This window comes from Cucurbita moschata, unplaced genomic scaffold, assembly GCF_002738365.1.
Source record: "Cucurbita moschata cultivar Rifu unplaced genomic scaffold, Cmos_1.0 Cmo_Scf00002, whole genome shotgun sequence".
NCBI classification, from domain to species: Eukaryota; Viridiplantae; Streptophyta; class Magnoliopsida; order Cucurbitales; family Cucurbitaceae; genus Cucurbita; species Cucurbita moschata.
In genome coordinates this window covers 763,417-776,377 of record NW_019268518.1, presented here as the reverse complement: position 1 = coordinate 776,377, position 12,961 = coordinate 763,417, and positions in this window count along the sequence as shown.

Genomic DNA, 12,961 nt, shown 5'->3' with positions numbered 1-12,961 from the left:
CTATGTATTCTCTACTGTTGTACATACCTGAAGTCATAAATAAAACCTTTAGCCAATATTCCTCCTTGAATTTTCTCTCTCCTGTTCTTTGTGTTCATCTTGATCGAGTGTGTGCGTTGTTGAGCGATCCTAACAACTGGTATCAGAACGAGGCGAAACTCACCACGATCTGTGAAGATGGAAAGTTCAAAGATTAGAATTGAAAAGTTTGATTGATCCAATTTTAGTTTTTGGAAGATGCAAATTGAGGATTGTTTGTACCAGAAAGGTCTTCACGAACCCCTGGTGGGGGTGAAGCCTGATACTATGACCACGGAGCAGTGGAAGCTCAAGGATCGTCAGGTATCAGGGTTGATCCGGTTGACGCTATCTAGAAACGTGGCGTTCAATATCGTCAAGGAGAAGATAACGTCAGATCTGTTGAAGGCGTTGTCAAATATGTACGAGAAACTGTCGGCTATAAACAAGATGTATTTGATGCGGAGACTGTTCGATCTACAAATCTCTGAAGGTGGATCTGTGCTGATCATTTATAAATGAATTTAATATGATTGCAAGTCAACTAAGTTCGGTGGAAATTAATTTCGTGGATGAAATTAAAGCATTAATTTTGATGTCATCTTTACCCGAGTCGTGGGACAATCAACAGTTTACGAGGATCTAATAAACTGAAATTTGATAAAATTCGAGATGTAGTTCTAAACGAAAGTATTCGCAAATGAAAATCGAAGATTCATCAAACAATGTTCTCTGTGTTGATCGAAGGGGAAGAAGTAAATCAAAGGTTCCAAACAAAGGACGATCAAAATCAAGGAACCGAGGAAAATCAACAAACAAACCAAATGTAAAGTGTTGGAGTTTTGAAGAAAAAGGTTACTTTCAGACAGATAGTACAAAGAAGAAGCAGAATCACAATTAGAGGATGAAAATTCTATACATTTAGCATAAGACATTCGGGATGCTATAATTCTCAGTGAGGACAGTCGGATTGAATCTTGGATTTTGGATTCAGGTGCATCTTTTAATTCATCTCCAAACAAAGGTTGTTTTGAAATTTCAAGTCTAGATATTTCGAGAAGGTGGATCTTGCTGACAACAAAGATTTGAAGATTGAAGGAAAAGGCGATGTTTGCATAAAAATTATGGCAGAAAATTAGTGGAAATTAAAGGATGTCAAATATATTCCAAGTCTCAAGAAGAACCTAATCTCTATTGATCAGTTGGATAGCACAAGTTATGCAACAAAGTTTGGGAAGAATTCGTGGAAGATTGTGAAGGGTGCTATGGTGGTATCACGTGGCAGAAAATCTGGAACCTTATACACCACTGCAGGGTGTATGAACATAGTTGCCTGCATGAACATAGTTGCTGTTACTGAGAGTGCTTCAAATTCAAGTTTATGACATAATAGACTTGAACATACGAGGGTTAAAGGAATGAAGATGCTGGCTGCGGAAGAAGTTTTGGAAGGTCTAAAATCTGTTGAAATAAGTCCTCGTGAGAACTGTGTTATGAGCAAACATAAACGAGTTAGCTTCACAAGGACTGCCAGAGAATTGAAGAAAAGTACCGGGAGAACGAAGCAAGTGGGAGTTGAGGTTGAGTTGCTGAAAGATTCACCTAGTGATGTTGTAGCGGATACTCAAGAAACTCCTGAGACTGTTGCTGAGAAACCAGAAGCAGAGTAAGTGACACCTGAGCAGGTGTTGAAAAGATCATCCAGAGCTATCAGAATACCAGATAGGTATGTACCTTATTTACACTATCGGTTGGTGACTGATGAAGGGAAACAAGAGCCCCTTCATGAGGCCCTACAATTGGAGGATACATTCAAGTGGGAGAAAACCATGGATGATGAGATGTCTAGGCTTTAGAAATGCGTTGTTATTTTATTTGCTGAGGTTGAGTACGTGACAATAGCTAAAGCTGGAAAGAAGATCATATGGATGACAGACTATCTAGAAGAATTAGGCAAGAAGCAGCGTGAGAAGATTCTTCAGGTAGATAGTTAGAGTGTCATGCAGTTGGCTAGGAACCCGATCTATCATTTAAAGACAAAACACATAAGGCGATACCATTTCACTCGAAGGTTAGTGGGAGATGGTGATGTGTTTGGAGAAGATAGAAGGTGGAAAGAATCCAAGAAACATTTTGTGATGTTGGAACATTTAAGGTTGTGCAAAACCTCAATTGGTATGGTGCAAGATTGAGAAAAAAATTCTTGGTTGACTGGAGCAGTCTCCAAGTGGGAGATTGTTCGGATATGGAACCTGATTCCTATTTACAGTATAAATTTGGTAGAAATATGTTTGGTAGATATTTTGTAAATATTTGATAGAGATATATATGGTAGATATTTAGTAAAGATTTGGTACATATATATTTGGTAAAATATATCTCGTAGATTAAATCTTTGAAAGCTATATTTAGTAAACTTGGTACATATATATTTGGTAAAATATATCTCGTAGATTAAATCTTTGAAAGCTATATTTAGTAAACTGAAGCCATATATATACCTGCTATTAAAATTTACTTTCTTCATTTTATGCTGTTGTACATGTCTGAAGTCATCAATAAAACCATTAGCCAATATTTCTTTTTGAATTTTCTCTCTCCTGTTCTTTATATTCATCTTGATCGAGTGTGTGAGTTGTTGAGCAATTCTAACAGTAAGGTCTACTGGAAACATACTAATCTAGGTCAACATTTATCTTAATTGGTGTAAGAGTGCTACATTGACGCTAATCAAAATAATTTGTCACGAACTGATTTCATCTCAAAGTTTGACTAAATATATTTTATTTACAAATCAAAACTAGAGTTTGGATACATTGGACTAGGTAACAAAACAAGTTAAAACATTTGAATAGTTGAAATAGAGTGTAGTTGTGTATGACACTTGCTCCATTTAGTGAGTTATTTTTGTTAGGGTTTATGCCTTAATTAATTATTTAATTTTTCACAGTAATTTGGATTAATTCATTTTCAATTTAATATTATTCATTGGAGGAAAAGTTCAAGGTTATTAATGTAATCTTGACCCATATGTGATTGACATGTAGGAGAATTATGTTTAAGTGATAACTTAAAGAGTCTATAGTATATAGATGAGTTTGAATGTCTTATCTTGATAACACTATTTATACGACTCACATTGTAATTGTTACAAATGATTATATCTAAATCATTTAGGTGGAAACATGTGAGTGGGGTTATACTCAATGTGGTTATATAAGACTTGCTGACGAAATGTTTAATCTTCTTTATTAATTCGTTAATTGAGAATATTATTTTTTAGGATGATCATATGAGACTCAATCTTAATTCTAAATGAGTTATCAACTCGTCTGTGATGATTTGTCCTTTGATTTGCATTGGTGAGAATGAATTTTGTTGCAGATTCAATATACCTACTATTTTGGGGACATGACCAAATAGGAGCTTGAAACACAATTTCACGAGATGGAGTTCACTCCTTCCCATATATGCTACGTAGATGAGTATTTCCCTTAAGTATGGATTTCAGGATTTGAACAATGGGACCCTGACCTCTCATTGGCCCGAGAGGGACTTGGATTATAATTTGATTATAAAAAATTGTTCATTAGAGAATTAGTGGTCCTTAACGTGAAAGATGCAATTAAAGGGGTAAAACGGACTTTTAACATATAAGGTCCCTTACTAGTTCATAGTAACACTAAAATGTTCAATTTAGTTTTTTTTCTTGAAGGGTTCAAATTAATATTTAACCTTCTAGATATATTAAATATAAAAGAGAAAATAGATGAAATTTGAAGTGTATAAATTAATATTCAATATATTAAATATATTAAAAGAGAAATATATTTTTTGAGTGTCAATATCATCTTTACTCCGTTTGGTTTCTTAGTACTCATTTGGACAACGGTAGGAGCAGATCTTGTTATGACCAAGCATTTGGCCAAAGGCATGAGAATGAAAATTTTCTCCAATAAGAACTTTGTTTCGAGCAAGATATCGAAATCATCCATTTTGACAATGACGAAGTTTGTCTGAACTCTTTAGGTTCCTAGCTTGAGGGCGACCCTATTTGCTACTCCCAGAATAGGTAGGCTCATGGTTTTCACGACCTTCATCTTCCCAGAGTATCGGTGCCAATTTATGTTCAATCATTTAGCCTCAATCTCAATCTCGATCATAAAGTTATAGGTGGCTTATCAATCAACCATTGTGCTCTTAGTCAATCTATGGTTGACCCATGCCTAAACATACATGAGACCTTTTTAAATCGGCTCTTTTGACTCTCGCACTTTCTTTTGTATGATGGAAAAAACTTCAGAGCCCTCATACAAGGGTTGACTATGGTTTGCAACGATAATTTTTCTGTTTCTACCCCTCCGATTTTGGTTCTAAGTCTGCATCCAATGCTCCCTAGAAGGCTTGCAGGGTCGTTTTCTTGGGGCACTCATTTACTCTATGATTCCCCTACATAGGAAGTAAGGGGAAGTGGACAGTTGAAGTAATTTTGATTGTAGAGCCCTCGACCTAGGATTCTATTTCTTTGTTGGGGTTATTTCTATTCTTCCCCTCCGTCTCCAGGTCTATCTCCTCCCCTTTTCTTGGGTGAGTTGGATCTATTGTTACGAGTGCTTCCACTTGATGAGGTTTGGCTTTGTCCTACATCTTTAAATTGTTCATTATTGAGGTCAAATAATATTTTGACAATAGAATAGGTCATGGAGAGGTATTGTACTCTCTAACCGTATAATTTGGACTTCACCCATGACTTCAATCCTTCTTAGACATTTCTTAGATTTCCAACATCAGCACGGGTGACTCTTTGACATACTCTCATAAATTTTTAGTGTGCTTAAATTCACACAATTTTCTTCTGGTCAAGTTTTTGAAATTTTAGGAAAGAATTGGGATTGAAGCTTATTGTTTTAGTCTTTCTCAGGTGTCTATTGTGCATCGACCCTCTTCGATGTCCATGTACTTCAACATCTACCAAAGTTTTGCATCCTTTGTTAGATGCATGGTGGCCAAGGTGACCTTTGCTTCCTCTATTACTGTGTTCGTGGCTTAGAACTATTTCTCCCGATTGAAGATGAAGTTCTCGAGGGGAATGGCATTTGGAATCCCATAAAAGGGTTTGGGCTCTTGGACCTTGAACTTATTGAATTGAACCGCTCCTCTGTAGGGATTTGGTTTTTCACCGTTGTAATTGTGAGGTTTACTCTAGCGCTTAGATTTGCCATTTCTGCCCTGACCATGTTGAGGGATGCCTTCACATCTTAGGATAGCTAAGTGACCATCTAAACGATCGCTTTGTTAAAGTCGCTAAGCCATCAACTCGCTTCTCTATTAGGGCAACAGAGCCCATCGAGCTATCTGTTAGGATCGCACAACAACGCACACACTCGATCTAGATGAACACAAAGAACAGGATAGAGAAAATTGCAAGGAGAACTCTAGCTAAAAGGATTTTTTTTTATTGATGACTTCAGGTATGTACAACAAGAGAGTACAGAGAATAAAAGTACATCTTCAAAGCTCTATCGGACAGGATATATATATGGTTTAGTTTACTATATATAGCTTTACCAGATTTAGCCATCTACTATATATAGTTATTTACCATATATAGCTTTACCGGATATAGCTTTATCATATATAGCTTTACCATATATAGCTTTATTATATATAGCTTTACCAAATATAAAATTTACCGGATATAACCATTGACCAAGCTATAAATAAGGAGCAGGCTCCATAACCTAACACTATCTTCCTTCTTGAGGCTACCAGTCTTTATGGCTTATATTTTTAGGTTGTCAGTACATCAGTTAATGGATGGGCAACCCATCCAAATAGCCTGCTTCTATCTACATCCACAATGTCGGCCTTGACGGTAAGCTCTTTCACATGCTCGTCCAAGTACTGAATACTATCTGGGAATTCACACATGTATTGCATCTATTCTTTTATGTCAACCAGTTGGTCGACATGGGACTGTTGAACACAACTCTCTGTGGGAAACACTCGCACTCTTTATTAAAACCATCGAGAAGAGAATACAAGACACTGCGTAGAATACTACTACTTTTTATTGCATGGGATTTCTTGGGATGATGAACTAAGTAGGGTGGAGGGGTATTTATACTAGATGATGGGTAGTTTATTCCTAAAATTTCTTATCGTGTTTCCTAAAGTATGTAAATCATTTTCCTAAATTTATTCCTAAAATTTCTAAATCATTTTCCTAACGTACAATGTTGGGTTTAACTCTATTGGGCTAGTGATGATATTTTAACACTCCCCTGCAACACTAATCCTCATTCGTTGCACCATGTTGAGCTAACAACGAAAGCTCTCATGTTAGCTCTTTTGTAAACACATTTGCTACTTAGTCATCCGTATTCTTCCTTCATCACTTTCTGCCAAGCTTCTTCATATGTCTCTGACTTATTATCTCTGTCTTCTACAATAGCTGTATTTGCATACTTAGGATTTGACCTTTGGATTCTATTTGATTGCCTAAGTTGTTGACGTGTCGTTTCATTTTTATCAGATTCTCTTGATTGAATCACTTTTTGTTCGTCAACATCAATGTCACTTGGATCTTCAGGCACATCAACATTTAAATGAATGTGCGTAGTTTTCTCCCCCATCTTCTAGTGTAAAATTTCTTCGATTTTGTTTGAATCGGGTAAGTCTTTCTTCTCTAAGGACTACCATGAAGATGCTTCATAGAAAACTACATCTCTTTATGTATAGTATTTTTCACTTGATGGATCACAACACTTTCACCCTTTCCTTTGATTGTCATATCCAACAAATATGCACTTGACACTTTCTTGTCAAACTTGCTATGTAGATAGTTAGGCACAAATACATAGCAAACACAACCAAATACTTGAAGTAGCCAACTGTAGGTTTTATGTCCCCTAGTATCTCAAATGGTGAGACAAACCCTAGCCTTGGCTGGGGAAGCTTGTTGATCACATGGGCAGCTGTTCGCATAGTTTCAACCTAAAATCTTCCTGGAACATTCTTTGCATGTAACATGCTTCGATAGATTTCGTCAAGATGTTGGTTCTTTCTTTCTGCTACACCATTTGGTTGTGGCGTGTTTGCACATGTAAACTGACGTCGTATCCCACACTCGTGTAAATGTTGACCGAACTCATTTGACGTGTATTCTCCACCATTGTTTGAACGTAGACAATAGATCTCACTCCTATTTCTCCTTCGATATCATCTTGAATTCTTGAAATTTCGAAAACATGTCAGACTTTTCTTTCATAAAGAAAATCCACACATATCTTGAGTAATCGTCAATAAACATCACCATATACCGCATTCCCCTAATCGATGCTTGTTTGACATATTGACATCTAGCACACACAACGTCTGTTTTGATTTCAAGTTGAGGTAGACCTTTGAGCATGAATTTTTCCATAATCAGCTTCAACTTGTGGTAGCCAACATGTCCCAATCTTGCACGTCATAGATCTGTTGTCTCATTCTTCCATGTCTTGTCAACATAGGCAGGCTCTGCATATAGAATGTAAACGGAATCCACTTTTCGTTCTTTTATTGTCGACTTTCCTATTATCTTAATTTCTTCATAGACTTTCACATCTTCTGGCCCAAACAAGACATAGTTTCCTGATGTTGTTAGTTGTGATACTGAGAACAAATTCTTATTTATTCCTGGTACATGATAGACATTATGCAGTGACACTACATCAGATTTATTGCCAGGCATGATTGACGTATTGTCGATCTGAGCAATTGACAATTGTGCGTTATTTGTTGTGCGTACCATCGACTTTGACTCTTTCTTGTCTTGAAATTTTCTCTGATCGCCAGTCATGTGGTTTGAGCATCTTGAATCAACGATCCAATCATTCTCATAATCGATATGGTCTCCCATCATCGCCATGAGTGCTTGCTCATCTTCTTCTATGGCATAGAGTACCTCTGTATCCATTCCTCCTCCATCTCCATGTTGAAGGTGTTCGATAAAAGCTGTAGTGTCCTTAGATTTTGTTAAGTTATTTTTTACTTTTGAAATTTCTGAATTCACGCTAACCTTTGAATGGAAGAGCGTAATTTTTGCTGGTCATTTTGGTCAACTTTAGGCGCAAGTTTTTGCCCACTCTTTTCTATTTTTATGATTAGGTTTGTTATTTAAAGAATTCAACTGAATGAGAAATAACCAATCGAGTCTTCAGCAAATCTCTCCCTCTCTCCTTTTACTTTCCGTTATTTTTTCCTTCGGCCAATTTTTTCGTCGACATTTTCCTCCGAATTGCCAGAGTCAACAAGTGGTATCAGAGCCCGGTTGAAGCCATCGGTAGTATATCATTGCGAAGGAGTCAATCTTATCAACAGTCAAATTGAATAGCTTAAGTGGTTAAAGCGTCGACCTAACAACACACAAGTTTCAGGTTTGAGTAGAAGAAAATGCATAGCGCAAAAATACACACATCGTGGGGTCCATCTCAGGCAGGTCGCTCACTCCTCCGCTCCACAGTCGTGTGCCAGCATCTCCATCACCGCCACAAAGAGGTCGATGCCATGATTACGGGCGTCGAGTTGTCGTTGAGCAAGTGATCAGGGAGACGACAACCGCCACCGTTCGGTACCCGATGCTGACAAGGTCCAACTACAACGAGTGGGCCTTGTTGATGTGCGGTAACCTACAGGCGCAAGGGTTATGGCATGCTGTCGAGCCAGAAGAAGGAGAGACGTTCGAGTACTGGGAAGATCGGCTGGCGTTCGCTGCCCCATATACGATTTGTGCCCCTAGAGATGCTGGCGTCTCTCTCCACCAAACGCACTGCGCAATCCGCCTGGGGGGGAATCAAATCCTGTCGGGTTGGTGTACAGCAAGTGCGAGAATCCAACATCGAGCAGCTGCGGAAGGAGCTCTCAAAGATTCGCTTTAAGGATGGTAAATTCGTCGATGATTTTTCAATGCGAATCACGGGACTCGCCAACAGCGATTCGCTTTAAGGATGGTAAATTCGTCGATGATTTTTCAATGCGAATCACGGGACTCGCCAACAGCATCACCACTCTCGGTGGCAGCATCAGCGAGACAGAAATCGTGAAGAAGATGCTGCAGGTCATCCCCTATCACCTCGAGCAAGTCGCGATTTCAATCGAGACATTGCTTGACGTGAACGACCTAACAGTGGAAGAGGTGACCGAAAGACTACGTAACGTCGAGCAGCGGAAGAAAAATACCGCTTTCAGCTTTCGACAAGGAGGGCCGTCTACTCCTCACGGAGGAGGAATAGCTTGCACGCCTAAAGCTCCCTCCCTAACAACACCGGCGAGAGCAACGGGCCCTCCAACCGCAAAGGTGGTAAGAAGCGAGTCTCATGGGCCCCTAGAGATGCTGGCGTCTCTCTCCACCAAATGCACTGCGCAATCAGCCTGGGAGGGAATCAAATCCTGTCGGGTTGGTGTACAGCAAGTGCGCGAATCCAACATCGAGCAGCTGCGGAAGGAGCTCTCAAAGATCCACTTTAAGGACGGCAAATCCGTCGATGATTTTTCAATGCGGATCACGGCACTCGCCAACAGCATCACCACTCTCGGTGGCAGCATCAGCGAGACAGAAATCGTGAAGAAGATGCTGACTCGCCAACAGCATCACCACTCTCGGTGGCAGCATCAGCGAGACAGAAATCGTGAAGAAGATGCTGCAGGTCGTCCCCGATCACTTCGAGCAAGTTGTGATTTCAATCGAGACAATTCTTGACGTGAACGACCTAACAGTGGAAGAGGTGACCGAAAGACTACATAACGTCGAGCAGTAGAAGAAAAATACCGCTTTCAGCTTTCGACAAGGAGGGTCGTCTACTCCTCACAGAGGAGGAATAGCTTGCACGCCTAAAGCTCCCTGACAACACCGGCGAGAGCAACGGGCCCTCCAACCGCAAAGGCGGTAAGAAGCCATGGAAGTCTCATGGGCGCACGCGAAAAGATGGTGATAAAAAAAAGGGGTCGACCGATGGTAGGCCGATCCAGTGCTCGAACTGTTGGGAAGAGAGGTCACCTGAGCAAGAATTGCTGGAGCAAGCTCAGGAATAAGGAGAATGCCGAGAAGGCCCATGTGGCTCAATCTGAGGAGGACGAGCCAGCTCTCTTCATGGTAAGTGCATCGGTCTTATCCGACGTCCCCAGTTTTGATTCCAAATCCACGGAGGTGGAGGTAATCAATGACTGCGTAAATGCTCCTCTGGTGAGCGTCGACCCCGAGCTCCAGCTGGGCGTACAAAGGCACCAGCTGGGGAGCCAATTCAATTAAAAGAGGAGTGAGGACGACATAACTGCTCCTCTGGTGAGCGTCGACCCCGAGCTCCAGCTGGGTGTAACAAAGGCACCAGTTGGGGAGCCAATTCAACTAAAGGAGGAGCGAGTGTTCACTCAGATCGGCGAGAGGGACGAGCAGTATGAGCACCGGCGATGGGTCCTCAACACAGGGGCAACAAACCATATGACCGGGGCTAGGTCTGCATTCTCCGAGCTCGACTCGGTAATTCGCTGAACGGTAAAATTCGGCGACAACTCTATCATCGAAATCGAAGGGCGCGGGACCATCCTGTTCCTTAGTAAGGGAGGCGAGCACTACAAGCTGACCAATGTCTACTTCATCCCGAGGCTCAAGGCCAACCTTGTGAGCCTAGGTCAACTCGATGAGACTGGTTGCTTCATTTCTATCGAGCGCGGGCTACTCAGAATGTGTGATGATCGATAATGGTTGCTCATGCAAGTTCGGCGCATGAAAAACCGTCTTTACATCCTGGAATTGGAGATAGAGCAATCCGTCAACCTCTCGGCCGACCGAAGAGGTATCTTGGAAGTGGCACGCAAGGTACAGGTACTTAAACTTTCCTGCTCTAGAAAAACTACAGAAGGAGTAGATGGTGCATGGTTTGCTGGCAATCAAAGGCGTGCACAAGCTGTGCGACGGGTGCCTCATCGACAAACAGAGGCACACCCTTTTTCCGTCCCGGACATCCTATCGCGCCGATGAGCCGTTGAAGCTTGTACATGGCGATATCTGCTGGCCCATCAAGCCGGCGACCCCAGGCGGTAAGACCCTCTTCCTCCTGTTGGTCGATGACAAAAGCCGCTTCATGTGGCTGATCCTGCTGCAAGCGAAAAGTGAGGCGACAGAGGCGGTTAAGCGCATTCAAGCGTGAGCGGAGGCCGAATGCGGGAAGAAGATGTGAGTGCTGCGCATAGACCGAGGTGGAGAATTCACCTCAACAAGTTTCGGCAAGTACTGTGATGAGTTTAGTATACAACGGCAACTAACGGCGCCCTATTCCCCCCAGCAGAACGAAGTGGTGAAACGCTGAAATCAGACCATCGTCGGGACAGCAAGGTCTTTGCTGATGACAGCCAGGATGCTTGGGAGATTCTGGGGAGAGGCGGTAATGACGGCTGTCTATCTCCTCTATCAGTCGCCAACCCAAAGCCTCGAAGGGAAGATGCCATACGAGGCCTGGTACAATAAGAAGCTAGCAGTACATCATCTCCGAGTGTTCGGTTGCATTGCATACATGAAGGTAGCACGTCCCTACCTCGCCAAGCTCGATCCCAAGGGGCTGAAAGTTGTCTTCATCGGCTACGAACCCAGGAGCAAGGCGTACAGACTCTATGATCCTGCGGGGGGGGGGGGTGTGCTCACGTGTCTCGCGACGTCGTTTTCGACGAAAGCATCTTCTGGCAGTGGAATGACGTGATCGAGACAGACCATAATCCAAATCAATTCACGGTGGAGTACCTCGTCACCGAGCCGGAAGAAGAAGGAGCCTAGCATCAGGAGCCGTCACCGCTGCCAGTAGGTGCACCCCCTAAACGAGTGGAGTTCGCAACACCACGGACTGCGGATTCGACGCTGGATGCCGATCACGATGATGATCTGGTGGCCAAGTGAGAGGAGGTGAACCATCTGGACTGGCGGCGCGTGAGCTCGAAGAAGTGGCCAAACTGCATGCCATCAGCGCAGATGAACCAAACACCTTCGCCGAAGCAGAAAGGAACCCATACTGACTGAAGGCAATGCAGGAGGAGATGACATCCATCACCGAGAACCAGATGTGGAGTCTAGAGGATATGCCGCCGGGACACAGAGCCATAGGGCTCAAATTGGTCTTCAAACTGAAGCGCAACGAAAAGGGAGAAGTTGTAAAGCACAAGGCCCGTCTGGTGGCGAAGGGCTACGTCCAGACTTTTGCTGGCAATCGCGGCACATTACTCTTGAGAGGTCCACCACATGGACGTGAAGTTCGCTTTCCTTAATGGAGAGCTGAAAGAGACCATCTACGTCCGACAACCACCTGACTTCCTAAACAACGACAACCTAGGTAAGGTACTGCACCAGCACAAGGCACTCTACGAGCTTCGGCAAGCACCACGAGCCTGGTACGCGAAGCTCGACAGTACCCTACTGTCACTAAAGTTCAAGCGCTGTGCCTCTAAGCATGACATGTACACGCACGGCCACGGCGTGCAGCGGCTAATTGTGGGAGTGTACGTCGACGACCTCATAATCACTGGAGGCGACATGGAAGTCCTCGGAAGGTTCAAGAGGGAGATGTCAAAGAACTTTAAGATGAGCGATCTCGGCGTACTCAGCTACTACCTTGGCATCGAAGTGCAACAGAATACTACTGGCATCACCATCTGCCAAAGTGCGTACGCGAAGAAGCTGCTGGACACAACTAGGCTTGCGGACAGTAACCCTACAAGGACACCGATGGAGGCCCGACTCCAACTAAGGAAGGTCGGCACTACGACGACAGTCGACGCCACCAATTACCGCAGCATTGTCGGGAGCCTGCCCTATCTGGTAAACACATGCCCTGACCTTGCTTACTCAGTTGGATATGTGAGTAGATTTATGGAAGCACCTCAAGGGGAGCATCTTGTGGCTGTCAAGCGCATCCTG